General features: G+C 51.3%; 1 protein-coding gene across 2 annotated transcripts in view; it reads left to right on the top strand.

The window, feature by feature from the left end:
* Positions 1 to 23,536, top strand: part of MRE11 (MRE11 homolog, double strand break repair nuclease) — a 1,502,633-nt gene that overhangs the window by 584,583 nt on the left and 894,514 nt on the right. The gene's annotated exons all lie outside the window — the stretch shown is intronic.

Genomic DNA, 23,536 nt, shown 5'->3' on the forward strand with positions numbered 1-23,536 from the left:
TCCACGTTTCACCTAAACGAGGAGATAGTGTTACCAACCTTCTTCGCGGACCTCAAGGATGACGCTCCAAGGGTGTTGCACTGTCTGGATGTGAGACATGTGCTGAGATACTACCTGGACAGGACCAACAGCTTCTGCAAATCAGTTGCTCTCTTCATCACCTTCGGTGGGTCAAAGTCTGGCTGTCAAGCCTCCAAGGCTTCCATAGCAAGGTGGATGGTTACGGCTATCAAGGAAGCGTACGAGGGGCAGCACAAACTGCTTCCAGCAAATATGAATCCTCACGCAATCAGAGCGAAAACCACAGCTGTTGCGTTCCAGAGACACATCCCGTGGCAGGTTATCAGCAAGGCGGCTACATCGGCTACGCCCTCGACCTTCTGCAAGCACTTCTGCTTGGATGCCAGCTCCAGTTTGGACGCTGCATTTGGTCAGGCAGTGTTAAAGAACTTGTTTTCTTAAGAGAGCACCTCTCCGGCCTGGGGCTACATTCAGTTGTAGTCGCCCCTACAGTATGGAGAAAAGGGGATGGGGCGTAGGAGTAATTGTAAGTTACTCGGCGTAGTGATTAACATACTCCTAGTCCATAGTCCCCTTTCCTCCATACGTCCCTCCACCCTCCCCCTAATAACCTGGTGTCATAAGGCAATGTTAATATTGTCGACGCATAAAAGAGGACTGAGGAGTGGTGCTGGTTGGCGGAGTCAGGGGAGCAATTTAAAGGGGACAATGATTTTTCAGGGGTGAAAAAGGTTCTGTCTCCTGTCCCTAGCGAGGGACGATCATACAGTATGGAGGAAAGGGGACTATGGACTAGGAGTACGTTAGTCACTACGGTAAGTAACTTATAATTTCCCAGGGGTTGTATTTATTTGCTAGTCCTGTAGTTTCTTGGTGCTAGGCAATGGTGGTTAGAAAACTTAGAAAACTTCCCCCACTGGCACTTTGCCCAAATTCTCTTGACAGCCATTTGGCTGTAGGCAATACTAGTTCCAACCTTTCCTCTATTGGGGTGTGCCCAAAGACGTTCTTCTTTGCCACTTATCTTGGTTTATTTTCATTAATTGATATTCATTAAACATGTTCTGCTTGGATTCTTTAAGTATTCGAAATACAAAAACATTGAATTGTGACAATTTCACGGAGCGCCCGAGTGTCAGTACACACTCTCTAAACACTCACCGGGTTCTTAGCAGCGGCTCCCTTCAGTTGTCGGGTCTCTCGGCGGTGCTTCAGACATCACTCTGTCCCCTACGCCTTGGCAGGCCTCGGGTAAACAGCGCTGCGGTCTTTAGTAGCAATAGAAGTTTGGTTGATCTTCTGTGTCTTCCCCGGTCTGTTTCACGTTGCTTTGGTAAGGCGTCTTTCTTGCAGCTGGGCTTCTCTTTAGTACTCCGTCTTCCACTGTGCGTACTCTACAGTTCTTTGGATTGTCACCCGTTAAGGATGACCTCTGCTAGCAGGCTTCTCTTCTTAGCGGCACCTACACCGTGGATGGCTTGAGCTTTCTTTTGCTACACCGCCTGCACGTATCCGAACTGCTTCTTCCTCTGCTTCAGCTTCATAACAACACGACCACGACCTCTCCAGCTGGCTCTCGTTCTGGGCTTTAAATATCCCACTCAAGTGCTCTAATTGATAAGGACTACACCGCCCCTTTGGATACTCACAACTCCTAGTCCCAATAGCCTCTGAGTTCTTCCTCTTCGTCCAGTACTTTTGGTATTCTGGGAATTTGAGTTCTTAAGCGAAAGAGAGATATTAAGTTATCTCTTTTATTTTCAATTAACATTAGATTGTTCTATAGACTGAGTGTTACAAGAGAAAGGGAGTTTGAGATAAAGAGACTGCAATTTCACATTACAGGGAGAGATTCTCTTTAGAATAGAATCACAAAATTCAAATGGTTTTCTGCTTAATTCCTGAGCCTCGAAGGTACCAACCTGACTCTGTTAAACTTTTTTTTTTATAACAGGTTTCTGGAACCTTGATTATAGGAGGATTGGAGCATTGGTAGTAGGCCATTAAATATCTGGGAATTATTTCCACCTCATCTTCAGAAGATGAATACTGTCTCTTCTAGTGGAGTCGCCACCTGCCCTGAATAGCCATCTTCTCCCATGTGATCCTTCCCCCTTATTCCACCATCAGGGTTAGGATCAAGTAGAGGCTGCCTTCCCCGGAATTGTACGATTTTACCATATAAAAAAGTATGACCCCACCAAAAGACCTAAAACAAACACCACGAAATGTTTGGACTACCAAAAGTCTGAACTTTTCGTGGTGTGTGTTTAGGTGTGTCGGTCGGGTCGGACTTGGGGCTTGGGGGTTGTCCCCCGCGACACCCCGCTCACTACAGTGACAATCCCCCAGCCCCCGCCAAATGAATTAAAAATAAAGAAACGGGTGCTGCGGGGGTGTCCCCCACAATACCCCGCTCACTATGCTATACAGTATAGTAAACGGGGTGTTGCGGGGGACACCCCCGCAGCACACCCAAGCAAAAAAAATAAATAAAAAAAATAAAGGACCCTGCAGCGCTGGTTCCTCGATCACGGAAGTGAAAGGGAACTGGTGCCGCAGGGAGACAGCGTGAAGGAAAGGTAAGTAGGGTAGGGGTATGTTGGGGTGTGGTTGCGGCTGTGTTAAGGGTGCGGGTGGGGGTGGGGGTGTGTCTTGCGTGTGTTGTGGGTGGGGGTGTGGGTTTGTCGATGGGTGTTCGCATGGGAAATGTGTGAACCTTTTGTGGTTCGGACATTTCTCATGCAAACTTTTCCGTCGCAGACTTTTCCGCGGTGGAAAAATCACGCAGATCCGCCTTACCCTGGCAACAAGGAAGGAGACTTAAGGCTGGGGTTTGGTGATCCACGTTTCATCGCATTACCCATGTGACAAAATCTCCACCTGCAACAAATCTCCCCATCATAAGTAATTGGCACTGAACATGTGATTGCCATGTAACCCATTTTTCCAGGTGAGTGCATCCCTCTTTCATGGATGATGTGTCAAACACTGTTGTGTGCCTGGCCCCTGGGGAAAGCCTTGCGTCACAGCCAAAGTGCCTTATGGGCACATGGTTACTTGAAACCCTATACATAGCCACATGACTTCTTGCTGTGTCCCGTCTCAAGTAACAGCTGAAGTGCTGCTCTGCTCTAAATACATGCCCAACCATTGCTTCATAGAAAACTCATAGAATACTGTTGGTTTCAACAGTTACAGCTGGGGAGGTGGGGATGAAGAGGAGAGTGAGATTACCAACAGCTGAGAGGATGGTAGAAGGCAACCCCTTTGCCAGCAAGTGCAGGAAGGTGTGCACCAGAAGGTGGCCAGATTGTCTTGAAGTGGGCTTAGGAGGAACAAGACCAGAGCAGAGAGGACAGCAGAGATGTAGACACAAGTAATATTCCTTGCCAAGCTAGCACGTATCACTAAAATGTGTATACATCATCTGTGTAGCTGTAGGCCCACTACTGCCATCTGTTGCTCTCACAGGTGCAGACACATTAAATAATGTAAAATCTGGAAGCAAGTCTTACAGGGATGTATGTGTCAGTTGCCCAACCTACATGTGGTTGCCCACCCTACATGTGGTGCCCCTACACCTGACAGAGAGCCAGTAGAGCTGCACTGTGTTTATCTAGTTAGCTACCAGATGAATACAGACTTATTACTGGCTGTTTAGGATGCTGAGTTGTTACCTGTCCTTCAAGCCTCTGCTCTGTGAGCAAGCCATCTAGCAAACATCAGTAGTCTTGCACAATCCAGCTATGTCTTCTGTATGTGTCGTCGTACAGCCCATAGTCTGGAATGCAGCCACTTTCATCTTAAAACGCAGGTCAATGAATGATGTCAAAAGATGTTTCATGTTTTCTTTCATGTGCTTTATATGTGTTTCAGTTCGAAAGATTACCAGTAGTTCTATCTCCAGCGGCGCAATGTCTGACTCGTCCGTGCTCTCTTGTTCCATTGATCTTCTGTATAGGTTCATTTTGAGCAAGTAGATCAATGAAAGTACCTCTCAGAGCTTTGGCTCACAAGCTGTTTGGGTTCCTAAAAGAGCCATACCAAACAGCAGACATTGTGCAGGAGCTGGCACTTAGTCGTGTTGAAAAAGGCCCCACCCACTGCTCATCTAGACCGTATAAGTAGTCACCCACCACTGTGCTTTGCTCACACAGCTGGTCAAACATTTCCGTGCATATTTTCTCCCAGTCTAACTCCTCAAAAGTTGTCTCTGTGTCCCACTCCCATTTGTCTTTAACTTTAAGCTGTGATGGTGGGCCGTTGTCCCGTAGAGCTGTGTATAGTCTAGATATAGTGTGCCTATCGTTCCCAATAGTGATGAGAGCGTGTAGAATCTGGGTAGTCGGTGGCAATTCGAGTATTGTGCCCCATGTGCTTGCAAGCGCACTGGTTAGCCTGGCATAGTTTAGAAACTGCCCCTTGGGTATCTGGAACTTCCCTGCCCATGCATCGAATGGCATTAATGTCCCTGCCTTGAAAAGGTCACCCAGCACCCTTTCTGTGTACATTTCGCATTTCTTATATCCATACTTCCCCGCCACCCTGGCATCAGCCCTCGAGGGCATCACAGAGTTATAGCCTTCTCCCAGTCGCAGCCTGATGCATGCCCTTTTCCATGCCAGACTTGTTTCCCACATAGCAGCTCCATCCTTGTATAATGCCTCTTTGTTTCCCCCAGCAGCTGCCGGTCCGATCCCCCCCTCTCCTGCTTCCTATCTGGTGGCATGTTGCAGTTGGGATGCCAAAAAGTATAACTCGAAGCCTGGGAGGGCCAGCCCCTGTTCCCGATGTCTCCTGCGTATTGTGGCCAGTGACGCCCTCTGTAATTTCCCTCCCCACAGTAAGTCTGTGATTGTATTGTCCAGTAGCTTAAAGAACGGAAACCTGGCCATGTAGGGGATATTCGCAAATAGGTAAAGCACCCTGGGGAGTATCAGCATCTTACAGATCGCTATCTTGCCAATTAGGGACAGAGGCAGTCTGTTCCAGAATGCGATCCTGCATTCAATCCCAGTGAGCGCCCTTCCGACATTATATCGGAAGGTGTCTGCTGTGAAGTGGTGTATTTGGATACCCAAATAACGGAAGGACTCGTCCTCCCAGCACAGCCCAACCTCCGGCAGGTCCTGCAACTCACTGCCCCTAAGTGAACCCCGCGCAAACACCAATGACTTCTCCACATTCAACTGAAATCCTGTGAAAACCTCCATATGCTGCAGCACTTCCATAATCTAAGGAATATGTACCCCAGGGCTATGCACAAAGAACAGGACGTCATTGGCGTATAAGGAGATGTGTTGCTGATCTCCCACCCTAATTCCTGCATTGTGAAATTGCGTCGGAAGATCTTTGCCATATGCTCCAATGCTAGTGCAAATAAGATGGGTGACAAGGGGCAGCCCCAACTCATTATCCTCCCCAGTTGAAATCTGCATGCGATCACTTTACCTGTCTTTACCTGTGCCAGAGTTTCCCGCTATAACGGCCAGATCCACTTCAGCATATTTGACCCTAGTCCATTCCTCTCCAGGACTGGGAATAGCCACTCCCAGTTAACTCTGTCAAAGTCCTTGACCGCATCCAGGGAGACTACTGCCAATTCCTCCGCCGAACCTTGGACCTTTTCTAGAATATATTGGAGCCTCCAGAGGTTCATTGTTGTACTCTTACCCCATACAAATCCACATTGATCTCGATGTATCAGAGCGGGGATACCTCCTTAAGGAGCCAATCCGCCAGCACCTTACCCAGTATTATGGTGTCTGTTTATCAGTGAGATGGGCCGATATGACCCACTTTGATGCGGATCCCTACCCGGCTTAAGTATTACAACAATGATGGCTTACCGCATAGTTGTCGAGTCGGGGACCGGTATGTCAGCATATGTCTTATAAAATTCATCCGGGGGGCCATCACCCCCAGGCGTCTTCCTGTTCCCAAGCAATTCTATTACGCTTTTTAGGGGTTCCTCTAGTTTGGACACTGCTTCCTCACTCAGTCTAGGGAGGGAGACCTGATCTAGCAACTCCTCCATGGCCCGGCTGTGCGACGGTCCCCTACTTTTGTACAGCTGTTAGTAGTACCTTTGGAAAACTGTATTGATGTCTTCCTGCATGGTGGCCAGGACACTGTTCTCAGTCTCAACCTGAGTGATCAGACTCTGGGGCTGGTCCCGCCTGAGGAGCCAGGCCAAGAGCCGTCTTGCCTTGTCCCCCTCCCCATGAGTTCTCGCTAGATGGCGCACGTAGTCCTGCTTACCAAGGTGAGCTCTGCCCCACATGGCGACCCCTTCACGATATCTCCTTAAAGCACCCTTATTCGGTCCTCCAGGACTTTTAGGGTGGACAGCAGTGTCAGGCAAACTGCATGGGTGGCGGCTATAATTTGCCCCTCATTACCACCGTAACCACCTCCCATAGAGCCCCATAGTCGGAGCCTTCATTGACCTCAAAATAGTCCCCTATGGCTCGCTGAAGCTCCTCTGCATATGCCACATCAGTTAATGCTTCGGCTCGCAGCCATCAGGTGGGGGATGCCCCGATCCTCCTTCCCCAGACCATTGTGGCTCTTAGGGGGGCATGTTCCGATATTGTCTCTTCCCCATGTGTTCAATTTCCCTATTCTGTAAACTGCTCTCTCCCCACAAAGATATAGTCCATCCACGAGTATTTGCCATGCAGGTGAGAATAGGAGTAGCCCCTCTCATTACCCCTCTTCTTGCATCAGAGATTGACCATGTCTAGGTCTGACAACATGCAGCCCAGGGATTTAGATGCCATTGGGTTGTTACGTTCCTTGGGGTCTGACCTATCCAACTGTGGTCGGCGCACGCAATTAAAATCTCCCCTCATATCTGCTCCCTGTGCCTGTGTCCCCCCACCATGCCCACTAACCTGAGGAAGTGTCTCTCATTATCAGTGTTGGGAGCGTATGAGTTTGTCAAGCTAATTTCCCTCCTGTCTAGCAGCCCCAGTAAAATGATTCTTGCACTCCTCATCACGCTGAACCTTGGTTACTTGAAAGGGAACCCCTTCTGCTATCTAGGACACCCCTCTGTAGAAGGAGGAGTAGATTGTGCTGTGCACTTGCCTACCCCCCGCACCCCAACTAGCCTTCACCTTCTCGGGTTCTGCCCTGTTCAGGTGAAGTGTGTTTCTTGGAGAAGTGCTATCTGCACTCCCCACCTCTCCAGAAACCCCATTACCTCCTTACGCTTGGCTGGCGGCCCCAAACCCCTTACATTCCACGTGTGAATAGTCAGTGATCCCATGGTTTTGGTTGTAGATCCCCCCCCCACCCACAAACCCTCTCAGTGCGCAATGTTGCCCTGATACAACTTGGCTTTGACTCTGAGCTGGACAACTTCACCCTATCCCCTCCTCAACAACCCAACACCCCATGATCAACAACACAACATTTAACAAAGAACCTGGTTAACTCACAAACCTCCATAATAGTATACCTGCAATGTAGGCACTCTGCATCAACCCGCGTCCCGATGCTCGTGCCAGGGATGTATGGTCACATCCAATTTCACAAGGTTGGAGGGTCGCTAGTGTGCGTCCATGGTCTTGGGTGTAGTACGCTCATATAAACGGCCCCAAGTGTCCACCCACGCCCAAGTCCGTGTTGCAGCAAATCCGTCACCGTCTTATCTTTAGTCCAAGGCTATCCTTGAGGATCCAGAGCCTGGGTGGTGTTCTCTGTCTGCGGGGCAGAGCCGCTCAAAGTTCTGGTCTGGTCCTCTGCCGATTGCTCACCCTCCCCGCACAGCTGTAAGGATCCGTCCTCCACCACTGTGACTCTGCCCCCTACAGCCCGATTGGCAGGGCGCGACTCTCTCCCACGGTCGCATATTTTTTCCTATATTAATATAGAACATATCGATCCCCCCCCTCGACGCTGTTGTGAAGCTGTCTCCGCCGAGCAAAATCTTCGACGGAGGGGAGGAGCGGAGGAGATCCTTCGGCGTTGCCGAACACGTGGCCTGGCCTCGCAGGCCATATACAGTAGGGAGAGTGGGGGTCGTGGGACATCTCTAATTCTTTTCTGAGAATGCCTTTCCTTTTCCCCTTCCTTTCCCTTGGGGTGGTTATCACGTTTTATTGCCTCGGCTATGGAGAGGACACCCTTTAGGTTTTGCCCGCTTTGCAAGGGCAAGTTTACTTGGAAGAACAAGCATTCACGGTGTAACCGCTGCTTGCCCCTCGATCACAAGGAGGAAGGTTGCACGGCTTGTCGGCTTCTTAAGCCGAAGACTCTAAAAGACCGTAGGGTCAAAAGGTGGGCGGCCTACTCTATGTCGAAGGCCGACGCTCCGCCCACCGTCGCTACCTCCGACAGTGACGAGGAACGTGATACCACGACCTCCGCTACGGAAGTCGTAAACCCCCCTAGAGAGCGCACACGCGCTTCGTCGTCTGTCCCCGGCCCCGACGGGCTCGGCTCACGCCCTGCTTATGGGGCTGAACACCCCGGCGACACTGACGCACACAAGACCACACATAAGCACACAACCCATGGCTCGTCTTTGCCGAAGGCAAAGAGAGCATCAGCGCCCAAGGAGTCGCAGGTTTCACCGGCGGCCTCCTCGGACCGTTCGGGTTCGAAGCCCCTCTCGCAGCCGCAGCCGCGACCAGCGACTGGGCTTTCGGCAAATAAGGGCGCCGCCCCCAAATCATCGGCCGGAGCGCATCAGCAGAAGGCGCATGCCGCCGTAGAGTGTTCGACACCCGTAACGTCGAAACCACAGCTTTCCGCTGACAAACGAGTCGCTGAGAGCTTGGCGAGGATCGTGGTAGCCGACGCCCACAAGCGTACGCCGAAAGACACATCGAGCGCTACGCAAAGGTCGAAAGACACGCCGAAAACACAGGGACGATCTCCTTCAGTCGAAGGGATTCCTAGCACACCTGAAGGCTTTTCGGAGGGCGACGGGACACTTTCCTCGACGTTATGGGAGAGGTCGAGTCGTTTTCAGCTACAAGACACCAATTTTCCCCCACTAGACCGCTCAGGGGTACCCCATGAAACCATGGAAAGGCTCCATCTCTGCATGGAAAGAATGGAGAGGTTTATGAATGCCCAAAACCCTCCCACTCCAAAGAGAATAAGAGAAGGGCCTCAGGAGGACCCCAGGGCCAAAATTCCAAGATTAGTCAATCCTCACCAGGACACAGCCTCAGACTTCCACAGTGTGTATGACCTCATTGGGGAAGAACATTATCTTGAGGAAGAGGATGATTTTATGGACGAGGAAGACGGACTGAACCAGGAGGAAGGTCTGGAAGACAGCCCAGACTTGGTAGGAGAAGGCTTCGGGGAAGATCCAGAAGAAGGACCTTCTCACCCCTGGCAATCACCATCAATATATTCAGACACTGATGTCCTAAACCTAAATCCTCCCGACATTTCACCTGTTAGAAATACGTCTCCCATTGACGATCAACCCACATTTAATGCCCTGTTGCGCAGAGCAGCAGCACACTTCGAACTGGACACTGGGGAGCTCTCCCCTGAATTAGACTTTGTAGAAAGGGTAATTAAGGAGAAACCCCCGGTTAGTCAGACAATTCCCCTCCTCGCTTCGGTGAAGAGAAGAATCATCCCTTCGCTGTCCGCACCCACACTAATCAGAGGGGTCAATCCTAGAATTGAAAAACTTTTCACTCCTTCACCCTCAGACCCGCTGTACATCAGGGGACATTCCATTCCGGATTCCCTGGTAGTAACCAACACAAGAAAGAGGGCAGGGGTACCACTTTCCACCAGTGAGGCGCCACCTGACAAGGAGGGCAAGCGGCTATATGCCCTTGCAAAAAGAATTAAATCCTCGGCCGCCTTTTCGGCAAGAATTGCCAACAACAATTCTTTGCTCGCTAGCTATGCGGACGCGCAGTGGGCCAAACTGCGCAAAGACGCCGAAGAAGCGCCGGAACCATTACGTACACGCCTGCTTTCAACTATTGGCGAAGGAACCCAGGTCAACCAGAGTATTGTAAAGAGCTCTCTGGATGCGGCAGAAACTGCGGGACGTTCCCTAGTTCAGGGAATAGTCCTAAAACGACACGTATGGCTGCGCAACTCAGGGTTCAAACCGGAGACACAGGCGTCTTTAATAAATAAACCTGTTGAAGACTCAAACCTCTTCGGGAAAGCGGTGGATGAGGCTCTGGAGATGGCTAAAAAAGAGTTTGATACGATCAAAACTCTTGACCAAATCTCTAAGCCCGCTACCAGGCGCGGCTATGGAAATAAACGCTTTTTTCGTGGCCAACGCCAACAACAAAACCAGCAGCAACAGTACCCTGCCACCAATTTCCAGACCAATAGTGGCCAGTACAGCCTAAGAGGACAGCGCCGGGGCAAAGGAAGAGGGCGAGGGTCCACCCCCAGAGGTTCCCAAGCCCCTAACAACACCAAGTGACGCGAACATTCGCGTCCCCTCCCATGCAACACCGGTCGGGGGCCGGATAACATCCTTTCTTCCAGCATGGGAGGGTATAACGTCAGACCGCTGGGTACTTTCCACCGTAGCCCACTGCGATACTGCATCGAATTCAACAGTTCCCCAACATACAAACCCCCGAGGGGACGACGCATGTCACCGGAACATCTTGCCATACTTCTGCAAGAAGTACAACAACTGCTGGAAAAAGGAGCCATAGAGGTTGTGCCTCTATCTCAGGTAACGGAAGGTATTTATTCAGTGTACTTCCTTGTACCCAAAAATGACCTAACCATGCGCCCTGTATTAGATCTGCGCCCAGCGAACAAGTTCATCAAACCCCAAAAGTTTCGTATGGTGACCCTACAGGAAGTAATCCCACTGCTATCACAGGGAGATTACATGACAACATTGGACATGAAAGATGCATACTTTCATATTTTAATGTTGCCAGCGCACAGAAAATACCTCCGGTTCATGATAGAGGGCAAACACTACCAGTTCAGAGTGCTACCCTTCGGGATAGCATCAGCACCGAGGGTATTCACGAAGGTACTGGCAGTGGCAGCGGCCCACCTGCGCAGGTTGTCCATCCCAGTTTACCCTTACCTCGACGACTGGCTCATAACAGGGGATTCTTACGAAACATGCTTCTCCAATACCCAGAAGACTGTAGACCTTTTGTTCCAGTTGGGCTTCTCCATCAACGAAAAGAAATCCAGCCTAGACCCCAGCCAAATCAAACAATTCCTAGGGGCTCTAATTCAAACAAAGGACGGCCTCGTCTTCCCCTCCAAAGAGAGGGTCCAAAACATGTTGTTTCAGATCCCTCAATATGTGGCCGGTCGAGAGGTGACGGTACGCAAAGCAATGCGCTTGCTAGGCATGATGGCGTCGTGTATTTATTTGGTACCTCACGCACGCCTGCGCATGCGCCCAATGCAGGAGTGGCTCAACAGCCAGTGGTGCCAGGCCAGCGGACTATGGGACGACCTAGTTGTGGTCTCGCAGGCCTTAGTTCTCTCGCTACGGTGGTGGACAAAGGAAAACCTAGAAAAAGGGAAACCTTTTGCCACACCCGCGGCGGAAGCCACTCTAACCACAGACGCATCCCTCACAGGATGGGGGGCTCACCTATCCCATCAAACTGCTCACGGGGAGTGGACTCCGAACGTAGCATCCAAACACATCAATCTTCTGGAGCTACAAGCGGTGTTCAAGGCGCTAAAAGCCTTCAAGGAACACCTACAGGGCAGGACAGTGATGGTCCTTACAGACAGCACCACAGCCATGTATTACATCAACAAACAGGGGGGAACCCATTCTCCAGGACTGTCCAAACTGGCCCAAAACATATGGAAGTGGGCTCTCAAACAGAATATGTTCCTTCTATCACAACATGTACCAGGGGAACTCAATCTGCTGGCAGACAAACTCAGCAGAGATTTCCCCCTGCCCGAAGAGTACGAATGGCGACTGCACAAAGACATCGTCTTCGACGTCTTCACGCAATGGGGGTTCCCAGAAATAGACCTGTTCGCAACCCTGGAGAACTCACAATGCCAAAGTTACGCCTCCAGGTACCCCCAGAACCAATCCAAGGGGAGCGGTCTGTCGATTCAATGGTCAGGGAGATTTGTTTACGCTTTTCCCCCGACTCCCCTTCTCAACAAGGTAGTGCACAAGATGCACCAGGAACAAGTAACCATGATACTGGTGGCTCCTATGTGGGCCCGGCAGCCATGGTTTGCTCACTTGATGGAGATGTCTCTATCTCCCCCAGTGAAACTCCCCTGCCCGTACAACATGCTGTCACAAGACAGGGGCAGGACTTTGCATCCATGCCCCCAGAACATGAATTTAGCAGCCTGGCTCCTGAGATCATAGAATTTGGACATCTACAGCTCCCGCAGAGATGCATGGACATCCTCAGGGAGGCCAGAAAACCTAACACTCGCCACTGCTATTCTAGCAAATGGAAGAGATTTGTCATTTGGTGCAGAGGAAAGAGCATCAACCCAATTGACTGCTCTCCCACACATATTATTCTATACCTGACCCACTTATTGGATTCAGGTCTAGTGTTCAATTCCATTAAAGTCCACCTAGCGGCACTTTCTGCATACACCACTTCCCAACTCAGTGTCGTGGAGGAAGACCCCTTTTATAAAGGCCTTCATGGAGGGAATAAAGAGAATTCACCCCCCCGGTAGCTGACCCAGCTCCCGGATGGGACCTTAACGTGGTACTTACCAAACTCATGGGCTCACCATTTGAACCCATGCACAAAGCATCTCTTAAAGACCTCACTCTTAAGACTGCTTTTCTAATAGCTATCCCCTCCATCAGGAGAGTAAGTGAACTACAGGCTCTTTCTGTTCTAGACCCCTTTGTTACAGTTCACAAAGATAAAGTGGTTCCACGCACTCACCCAAGGTTTGCCCCAAAATTCATCTCAAAATCCCACTTAAACCAGTCGATAGAACTACCAGCGTTCTTTCAAAACCCTTCCAACTTGGGAGAGAGGACTCTGCACACACTAGATGTCCGCACGGTGGTCATGTTCTACATGGAAAGAACCAGACCACTGAGGAAGACTAATCAGTTCTTCGTCTCGGTGGCAGCAGGAAGAGAAGGAGATGCAGTTTCAAAGTCCACTATTTCTAGATGGATTGTTCAATGCATCACTCTCTGCTATACTCTTGCTAAGAGAGAACTGCCCTTTAGGCCAAGAGCACATTCTACTCGAGGCACGGGGGCGTCCATAGCATTCATTGCAAATGTTCCCCTTGAGTCCATCTGCAAAGCGGCTACCTGGAGTTCTGTGCACACCTTTACAAAACACTACTGTCTAGATGCACACTCTAGATCTGACTCCCAGGTGGGGCAGGCAGTATTAAGACATCTTTTCTCTACTGTTTCTTCTCATAACCCACCACCAACTCCGGGTACTGCTCGCTAGTCTATGCACAGCATGTGATTCTAAGCAGATTAACAAACATCAGAAGACAATGCATTACTTACCGTAAAAGCATTTCTGATGGTTGTATCTGCTTAGATTCACATGCGCCCACCCTTCCTCCCCGCTTGGATGGAAGGAACATAGACATCTTTCTATATTTCTCTCTTTTCTGTACTCACTCACGTCTAGAAGGCTCCCTCAGGGCAGAAAAATACAAACAGAGGGACCTCGACGCGTGAGGGATTGTGGGTACAACACGTCACTATAGGGATAGTGTTACAGACACGCCTTGTCGACGTCCCCTTTTCGACTACGAAAAACAGAATGCAATACTCCGCAGTGACCACTGGATGTCGGACCTATGCACAGCATGTGAATCTAAGCAGATACAACCATCAGAAATGCTTTTACGGTAAGTAATGCATTGTCTTATAAGGCCGTCCTGGAGCTCGGTACCACCTGCAGGACTTCGGCAATCCTACCCTCCAAATTAGTTGTCTGCACATCTTGCTGTTGGGGGGTGGGCGGGTTAGGCGAGGTCCTTGGAGAAGGTGTGCATGCAGCATTGGGGCTGTGTATTTTTCAGTCTTGGGTTGCCTGCTTTTCTCTCCCATCATGGTCTGCTCACCCACCTGGTCGATTGGAGCAAGCCGATCTCTTGTCCTGGTTGTTGTCACTGCCAAGGGAGTTCCCCCACCCATTTACCAGCTGTCTGGGGGGCAATGCCAAATGCCTGATCGGAGCTGATCTTGGCAGTTCCTGAGATGCCCCTCGACTCGGGACTCCAGGATTCCCTTGTCCTACAGGGTCAGTTTGAGTTCCTGCCATACCTCCACCATGCTCTGGGTACTTGCAGGGGTCTATGTGGTGGGATCCTCATCGTCTGCCTGTCTGCCAACCGGTTAACCGCTAGCAACCCCAGATGGGCTGTGGGCTGTGGTCCTATTTCACTCAATTGCCTGCATGTGTCATGGGGTTCCTTATGCTGCTTGCTATGGGGTCGCCAGTCTTGCAGCCCCATGCCTCACCATGAGCAGGTTAATTGGCCAGCAGCCTTTTCTTCGTGAGGCGGCTCTCACTGCACTCCGCCACCAGTCTGCCCTCTGGCTCTAGTCTTGCACCCCTGTCATGCAGGGTGATGTCTCTTAGCAGCCACTTATGGTGTTTGATCCGTGGGCCCTCCTCCTAGTATCTTGGTGATACCACCCCGGCCCTCCTCCTCTGAGAAGGCCTTGGGTTTTTCTTTGAACAATGTGACAGGGGGTGTCCCTCCCTGCCTTGCCTCCACCTTGCAACCTGTAAGTCTCCAGGGTCACTGCCCAGCCGTGATGCCGGATGCACCTCCTTCTCGGGACAAGGTTACTCACTCGTGCTGCTCCGGGTCCCTGCAGATCGCAAGCTGTCTGTGCGTGGATACAAGGCGAGTCCTCCCGCAGTCCTTGGTGGTCTCACCACCCGGCATATGGTCTTCAACAGCGTGCGCTCTCACTCGTGCCCACCCATGAGATGGGGGAACTCCAGTCGCCAAGAAGCTGCAGGACCGCAGATTTGGGAAATGGTGTCTGCACCCTCTTCCACGTCCCCCGGAAGTCGTCTTTAGATGCAAGTAAGGGGCCGCTGCAATTCACTTTCCAGTCACTGCCGCGCCAGCCAACCAGGCTGTGCGGCTCAGCGCCTCCCTGTTGTGTGCCTTGCGGCACGGGAACCTGCTGTCAGCCGAGTCCCGGCAGTGCAAGGCAGCTGCTTGTTACGCCGGTGGTGCTGCGCCCTGAAGGCTCTGTGGGCGTCTGCACAAAGAGGGCCGGCTCGGCTCTGCCTCCCTCGACAGGGGCCACCACTCTCTGCTCTCCCCAGCGGTGTCAACATTAATGGGTGGCCATTTTAATTTGCTGCCACTGCTCTGCACGCCTTTCCCCTTCGGACCAGATTCCACTGCAAATCTTGGTCCCAGCCTTAAATGGGGGCCTGCACCAGGTGCAGCTCGCTTTCCGTTGCTCGGAACTGACCTGTGGGCCAGTAATCGGCACTGCAACCAGGATTATGTCCGGATGATTGCAGGCGGCAGGGGGAACCTCAGGGTTCTCTTACTGCTTCAGCCGTATGCATCCCTCAGATGTTGGTTTTTGTTGTGCAGTGCTTTCCGCCTTAGGACTTTGCGGTCTCAGTTGACGGTTTCCCTGTGGGTCGGTCTCTCTCCCCCTCTCTCTTTCTCTCTCTCTCTCGCCCTCTCGCCCTCTCTCTCTCTCTCTCTGTCTCTCTCTCTCTCTCTCTCTCTCTCTCTCTCTCTCTCTCTCTCTTTCTCCCTCTCTCTCTCTCTCTCTTTCTCTCTTTCTCTTCACTGCAGCCCTCTGGTAACCATTCAGATCTTATTTCTCATTGAGAGTTATGCAATTAAGAGAGACACTGGCCAGTTTCTGAAACATGCATGCAAACTGGATATAGGAATCTGCAAACAAGGGCGTGGCTTGGTGACCATGCTGTAGGAGGCTAGGCTCAGGAGCTCCTGAATGATCCTGAAAGAAATCCGAGCAAGCTTGCAGGATTTGGTATAAAACTCATGTCGGAACATCCAGAGATCAGCTGGGGTGACTGCTGAGAAGAATTTGAGAAGGAATCATATGAAAATCCGAAGTTAAGACTTCACCTGCCAAATCCAAGATGGCGGGCGCAAGATGAGGGGTCCGCACAGAGGGACCTGATGGCGACTGCTGGGCAGTAGAACTACAAGGCGGCAGCCCAACAACAGAAGCCGGGTGGCGGGAGTGCTCCAGGAATACGCTGGGAGCAGCAGCTACAGCACAGTCCTCAGGATAGGGGGACGCGGGTAGGAGAGAGCGGCTGCATCATCATCATCATCAGCAGCCCAGCGCTGGAGTGGGGCACGGGACGCTGGACCACCAAGAAGAAAGGAGCTGGTGAGAGGAGGCAACCTAGTTCCGGCCCCCGTGCTCTGGAGAGGGATGCAGCGGGCTCCAGTGCAGATCGGGTTGGACAGCCCTGGCTGGGGAGCTGGGGGCATGCAGCAGGACGCGAGGGGATCTGCGGTTTCCCCCCTTCCCCTTCGGGGGAGGCAGACTTCAGCCTGGGCTGACCTGACAGAGGTTGGTGGCGGGGGGCTCCCCACCTGGAGGAGAGGGTGAGGAACACCTGATGTGGGCATTAAACTTTGTGGAACCCGGCGCGAGGCCCACGCTGCATGAACGACCCTGGCAGGGGCCCATGTATCGTGAGACAATTCCCCCCCAGTCCACATAACGAGAGGGGCACAGCACGCATCCGCGGCGCACATGGAGATCCTGACCCTACCTTGCAGGGCGTAATAGCACTCGATAGGGGTGCTGAAAGAGGGAGAAGGGGACACCGTCGCAGTGGCACAGACCTGTGGGGAGAGTGCTGCACGCAACAGTGCGGCAAGAAGAGTCTGCATAGGTCCTGGCCCAGACCGGAGGCAATTTACACCAGGAAGCCTGCAGGCACATCAAGTGAAGAGGTAAATGGGACTTGCAGCGCTGGGGAGAATGAATAATGCATGCAAACACAGGCATTGAATCGATGTGTGGGGACACAACCCACAGTGCTCATGCGGCACATTGAACTATATCAGCTGGAATGGGCTTAGTAGCACAGACGCACACACGTAGTAAATAAACACACCATCTGAGTAGGCGGACACTATCTGCAGAGCGCTGCTGCTGATGAGGAGCCACCATACAGGACTTATACACAGCAAACTGCCACCCTGGAGGGCTCTACAAGATAAAAAACGCAGGGTGGCTGCTGGTGGACATGGGAAAGCACAGCCCACTCGCTGAGCAACACAGCAGGGAGCAGAAGGCACGGACGCTGTGAGGGATATCCTTCTGTGAAGGGAACAAAGCCGGGCAGGGAGAGATTAACTTTTACCCGAACCTAGAGGCACAGAGGGAGACCGAGGGTGGGGTGCACCTTGGACATAGAACAGTACTGGCAGGTCCAAGTAATCCAGGGGCTGAAACAGAAACTGGGCGGACCCACATAACCACGGGTAAAGTGTCGGTGAGAAACATCTGGAGGCACAGGGACAAGCGCACAACAAGAGGACCTTCGCTACCTAGCGGGGTAAGAAAAGGAGTGTCGTCAAGTGCTGCGAGGACACAGAAGTCGATGAAAAAGACACAACAACGTGGGAGAACGCAACCCACTCAGAGTTCCATAGTGAGAAACAGAGTAAGAAGAGGGCAGCAGGAGCATGCGCCTCCCATGCCCCAATCACACTTTGGACATTGACACGCCCAACCTGCAACGAGTGGTAAAAGGAGGAGCAGGACCACGACCAGCAGATACTAAAGGCTAAGCAACAACGACAGGCAGACGACAGGCAGATGCTGGTGGACGTGGGAGAGCACAACCCACCCACAGAGCAATATAGCGGCATCTGAGCAGCGAGAACAGAGAGGAAGCTTTGAGGGCCGCCTGACAAGGTGAAGGAGGGGGGAGGACGGCGCTATGTCGACCAGTAAAGAATGTCAAGTAAACCAAAAGGGGGAAGAGGCAAGCGAACCAGCATCAAATCCTTTGCCAGGAAGTCAGACAAGGGCTAACCCACTCCACCGGAGGCAAGCAAGGCCTCGTCTAGCGCTGTACAGCAGGAGAAGGGTGAGAGCGAGAGCCCAATATTGGAAGCCATAGTGACCCTGAAGGCTTCCCTGGAAAACAAGATGTATACAGTAATGGTGGATGTGGGCCTCCTCCGACAAGACGTACGGACCCTGGCAGACCGTGTGGTTACGGCGGAACAACAGGTACAGCAAAACACCACCGACGTTGCAACCCCCCAGACCCAAATGTCAGATGTGCTACGACAGGTGAAGATCCTGGAACAGAGGGCAAAGGACGCAGAAGGGAGGGTCTGAAGGAATAATATCCGGATTGTTGGACAACCAGAGGGGGAAAAGGGTCAGGACCCCACAAATTATGTTGAGAATCTCCTGCTGCAGGAGATCGGGGTAGGAGTACTGTCCCAAGGTTTTGCAGTTGAGAGAGCCCATAGGGCCCTGACCAGAAGGCCCCAACCAAGAGCCCCCCGAGATCAATAATTGCAAGAATCATGAACTTAAAGATCGAGACAAAATGATGACATTCTCTAGAGAAGGGGGAGTAATAACTAGGAACTCCTCCAGAATAACGATCTACCCGGACTATCAATCCTGGTCCAGAGACAACGCGCACGCTATGGCCCCACCAAGGAACGCCTCAAAGCAGCGGTTATACGTTATGTGCTACTGTACCCAACAAAACTGAAGGTGATACAAGAGGGCAGATCATACTTCTTTGAGACAACAGAGGCCCAAGCATGGATGGACCAATAGGGTATCCCGCAAGGGAGACCCAGAAATGTTGACAATAAAGGGAATCTACCTAGGGGACAGCGGGAGTGAGCCTACCATGGGAAGATGTTTCCGACACCATAGACATCACGAAAGCCAGATGGAATATAACTAAAGGAGCAACGACTTTCGGTATTACCGCAGATGGCGACAGGACACGCAACCCCAAGACTTACTAGTTAGGATGTCAGTTTTAAGGGATCATGCTGCGGCAGGATGGTCCCACCTCGGTGGGTGGAGCAAGAGAAGCAGCGGGCCCGTTCACGGGGAGGGTGGCTGGGCGTTTGTTTAATAGTTGTAGTTAGTCAGTTGTTTGGTTGGTTGGCGAAAGGCACGGAAAGTGGAGGAAACAGCATACAAAGAAGTATAAGGCATGGCGGGTGTGGTGATGGAACTGATATGAATCAAATGAAGCAAGCCCGAGAAAAATTCCACAGCCCGTGGTACGTGCCAACAACATTAGTGCTGGGAAGAATTACCTATGCCCATGGGGAGGCAGGGCGGCACGAACTGGGGTTAGGAAGTGGAGCACTAGGCAGGCGGCGCAGTGGAAGGACATGAAGGGGGCCGCCATACAGAGTATACCACTAAAATGGGCCTGGACAAGGTGACCATTGCAATCTGGAACGTCAGAGGACTTAACGCTTACGTCTAGAGACTCCAAGTATATGCCTGGCTGAACAGGATGAAGATCAAAGTAGCATTGTTACATGAGACTTATTTAACACCTGAGAAGCAAACCAAAGTGGCTAAGAAACAGGGAGGCCAAATGTACAGTGCGACATACTCCAATTATGCTAGGGGTTTCCTGATATGGGTTGCCCCGGGGGTCCCATTTCAATTGCTAAAGCAAGAAAGAGACCCGGAAGGCAAATTTGTGTTGGTGCATGGAATGCTGGAGAACAGAGAAATATGCTTGATAAATACATATGCTACAAATCATAACACAACAGAGTTCTTCAAGAAAATTGCACCCAAATTGGGCCAATACAGGGAGGCGACATTCATCTGGGCAGGTGATTTTAACTGCACTCTCGACCCGCTCCTGGACAGATCTGATGACAAATACAGGAAACCAGCACGCTAGTGAAGGCCCTACAAACGATCCTGAATCAACTGCATCTGGAGGATGTCTGCAGGAAGGTACATGGACAGGGGAGAGGGTACACACACTATAGCGCACCCACACGACATTTACATGCATAGATTACTTATTCACGGGCACTGAATCTTTGAGGGAATTCTCGGGGATACATATTAGGGCACGAAGATTGTCATACCACGCACCATTGCTAGCAACCTGGGCACATACTTCTAAAAAGGCCCCAATACCAACGTGGCGGTTTAGAGCGGAGGCATTGAAGGAGGGCGACTTCCAGGAATACATGCAAGACGTGATAGTAGATTACTTTGAGCCCAACGTGGGAAGTGTAGAGAGCACCGGTACGATCTGGGACGCCTTCAAAGTGGTGATAAGGGGGTGCTGCGATGGGGAAAACGGGCGGTCTAAGAGGAGGTGCCATGGCGGAACTGGGGGAGGTGGAAAGGGAGATAGAGCTGGCTAAACACCAAGCAGGCTTGGCAGGGGAGGAACCCGCAGAACTCACAGAGTTGAGAATGAGATGTGTCACAATCTGGGAGAGACTGGGGAAATTGGATTATGTGAAGTATATACAGAGATTGCATGTGGAAGGGGATAAACCCAGCCCGCTTTTGGCCTGGCTCACCAAGCAGGAAGGCAGGAGGGACCCTATTAATGCGATAAGAGACGAAGCGGGGGAGGAGGTCAGGACCCACGAAGGCATTAACGATTTATTCTCACAATTCTATGAGAAATTGTATGCTCCCAACCCAGCGGGGAAATGGGCGATATAGCGGACGTCCTGTCTGAGATTAGACTACCAAAGCTAGCGGAAGACCAGGTTCAGGTACTGGGAGCTCCCCTTACCTGGAGGAACTGGAGACTGTGATTTCTGGGCTGCCATTGGGCAAAGCCCCTGGACCCGACGGGCTCCCAGGCGAGTTTTACAAGGAATACAAGAGTACCTTAGCACCGAGACTGCTGGAAACATATCAAGAGGCATATGAAAAGGGGCAGTTGCCTGACAGTATGTCGGTAATTGTACCAATCCTCAAACCAGGGAAGTCACCATTAGAGTGCGCATCCTATAGGCCGATCTCCCTCATTAAACAGGACTCCAAAATTCTTATAGCAGTGCTAGCCAACCGGCTTAAAAGGGTGATACCCATGTTAATCCACACTGACCAAATGGGATATGTCCCAGGGAGGAACACGACGTGGAATCTGCGAAGACTCCACCATGTGGTGTACCAGACAAACAGCAGACGGGGCAAATGTGCAATAGCATCACTAGACGCTGTTAAAGTTTTCGACTCTGTGAATTGGGAGTGGTTGTTGAAAGTCCTTGCCCACTTTGGGATGAGGGAGAGGTTCTGCCGCTGGGAGGAGTTGCTATATAAAAACCCCAGAGTGAGAGTCAAATCTGGACGGCATATCTCAGGCGTATGGAGGATTTATAGAGGCACAAAGCAGGGATGCCCGCTGCCATCAATGCTGTATATACTGGTCCTCGAGCCGCTGGCAGTTTTCCTGAGGGCAGAATACGAGGACACTGGGATAGATACAGATGGGATTATACATCAAATATCATTATATCATTATACGCTGACTATATGCTCCTCTTTGTGTGGAACCTGCGGGAGCACCTGCCATGCTTACTGGAAGCAATCACGCATATACCAGACTTTCAGGTATAGCCATCAATAAAGACAAGTCCTCTCTTTTCCCCCTGGCTGATCTAAGGTGGGTCCCCTCGAGCCAATTGCCGGACCGGGACTCACATGGGCACCAAAATCCTTCCGTTATTTGAGGATAGAGGTACACCATGACACCAAGGACACACACAAATCCAACACACTGGGAGCCTTCGATAAGACACGGAAGGCAATGACCTTCTGGAAGACCCTTCCTTTGGGGATGATGGGGAGGTCGGCCCTACTGAAGATGACGGTATTGCCACGCATGCTATACTATTTCACTAAGACCCCACACGTTTTACCTAAGGCCTTCTTCATGTGACTGAACACAATGGCACGAGAACTGTGGGGTGGGGTGGGATGGGGTGGGGAGAGGAACAGGACTGCCCTAAACACCTTACAAATGGCTTATGAAGCAGGAGGTGTCAGACTGCCAGACTTTGAACAATACTATTTTGCAGGACAATTACAGTTTGTGGTTAGATTGCTAGGGTATGAAACATCAATAGACTCACTACTCTCCAGCCGGCATTGAAGCTATATTATCTGAGGGAATTGTTATAGATCGACAAGCCCCTGACCAGGACCGTACCCAACACAGTCAAACTGGGCCTGACCTTGTGGAACAAAGCATGGAAACTTCAGGGGGAGCAGAACCCCTGCTCGGCACAGATCCCTCTTGCAGGGTTCATGGGTGTAGTTACAGGGACCCTCGCAACATACCGATCCCAGTGGGAAGCAAAGGGTGTAGCTCAGATAGGGGACCTGAGGAAAGAAGGTCAATGGGTGGAATTCCGACACTTGATGGAGGAGCATGATATACGCGGTGGTCAGTTTGTTCTATACAACCGCATGGTCGAGACAATAAAGGGAAGGTAGCTGGAATGGCCGGAAGATGAGGACTCGGAGTGGAGGCTGGACGCGTGGTATGATGTATCAGAAGGGGGACATGCGGTCTCTAGACTGTACGAACAATTGCTGAAATCTAACATTGAACGGGAGCTGGAAATAAGAGACCGATAGGAGAAGGAACTCCAGAGGCCCATCAGCAACCAGGAATGGATTCCAGTCTTGCGATACCCGAAGAAAGTGTCTAGGAATGCAAGATTCAGGCAGGAACAGAGCATATCTCACACCCAGGGGGATGACTGCAATGAAGATTGGGGAGCCCCGGGGCTGCCCATGTTGCGCCGAGAAGGAAGCCGACATACTGTACATGTTTGGAACCTGCCCAGTGATAAAGATATTTTGGGAGGGGGATCAAAGAAAGGGTGGACTTCACATGCGAGCATGGACACCAGAGTCGTACCAATTGGGCCTCTTCCCTAGGGGAGGCAGAGAACACATCTTGCCAAAATGAAGGTTCTGGTGAGCATCTTGGCAAAAAGAAGCATAGCAATGGCATGGAACTCCAGCTCGGGACCGAGCATAGGCTCGTGGTGGACGAATCCCAAGAAATGGTCACTGGCGGAGACAGTAGTGTGGACTAGAGCGGTGCAGAGGGGATAGGGGGAGGGTGGGCACAAGATACGTGCATTGAACTCTTTAATACAGGGCTTGTTTGGACAAGGAGAAGGAAGCGGTACTGATGGACCCCCCGCAAAAGGACAGGACACCCCCAACACAGGGGATATAAAACTGATATGGTATTGGATAGGACGGATGGTTACCGTCCAGAGTGGCACGCCATGGAATCGTGCCACGATAAGTGAGGATACGAGGCGGAATCCACAAAGAAGTGCCAGTGTGATTGTTATGTTTTGTTTGTTGTTGTGTTGGTTAATTGTTGTAAAACAATAAAGAGTTTAAAAAAAAAACAAGCATTTCGGCACAGTGGGTGGAATTGGGGCTTGCGTGGCTGTGCATTGCCCCCAGGACTAGACTAGTCTAGACTAGACTAAACTACTGCTGGTTCTGGATCCCCAACCTCCCGCCCCCCTGTAAAAGGGGATTCCC

Source organism: Ambystoma mexicanum, chromosome 7q (assembly GCF_040938575.1).
Source record: "Ambystoma mexicanum isolate Mex_15411 chromosome 7q, UKY_AmexF1_1, whole genome shotgun sequence".
NCBI lineage: Eukaryota > Metazoa > Chordata > Amphibia > Caudata > Ambystomatidae > Ambystoma > Ambystoma mexicanum.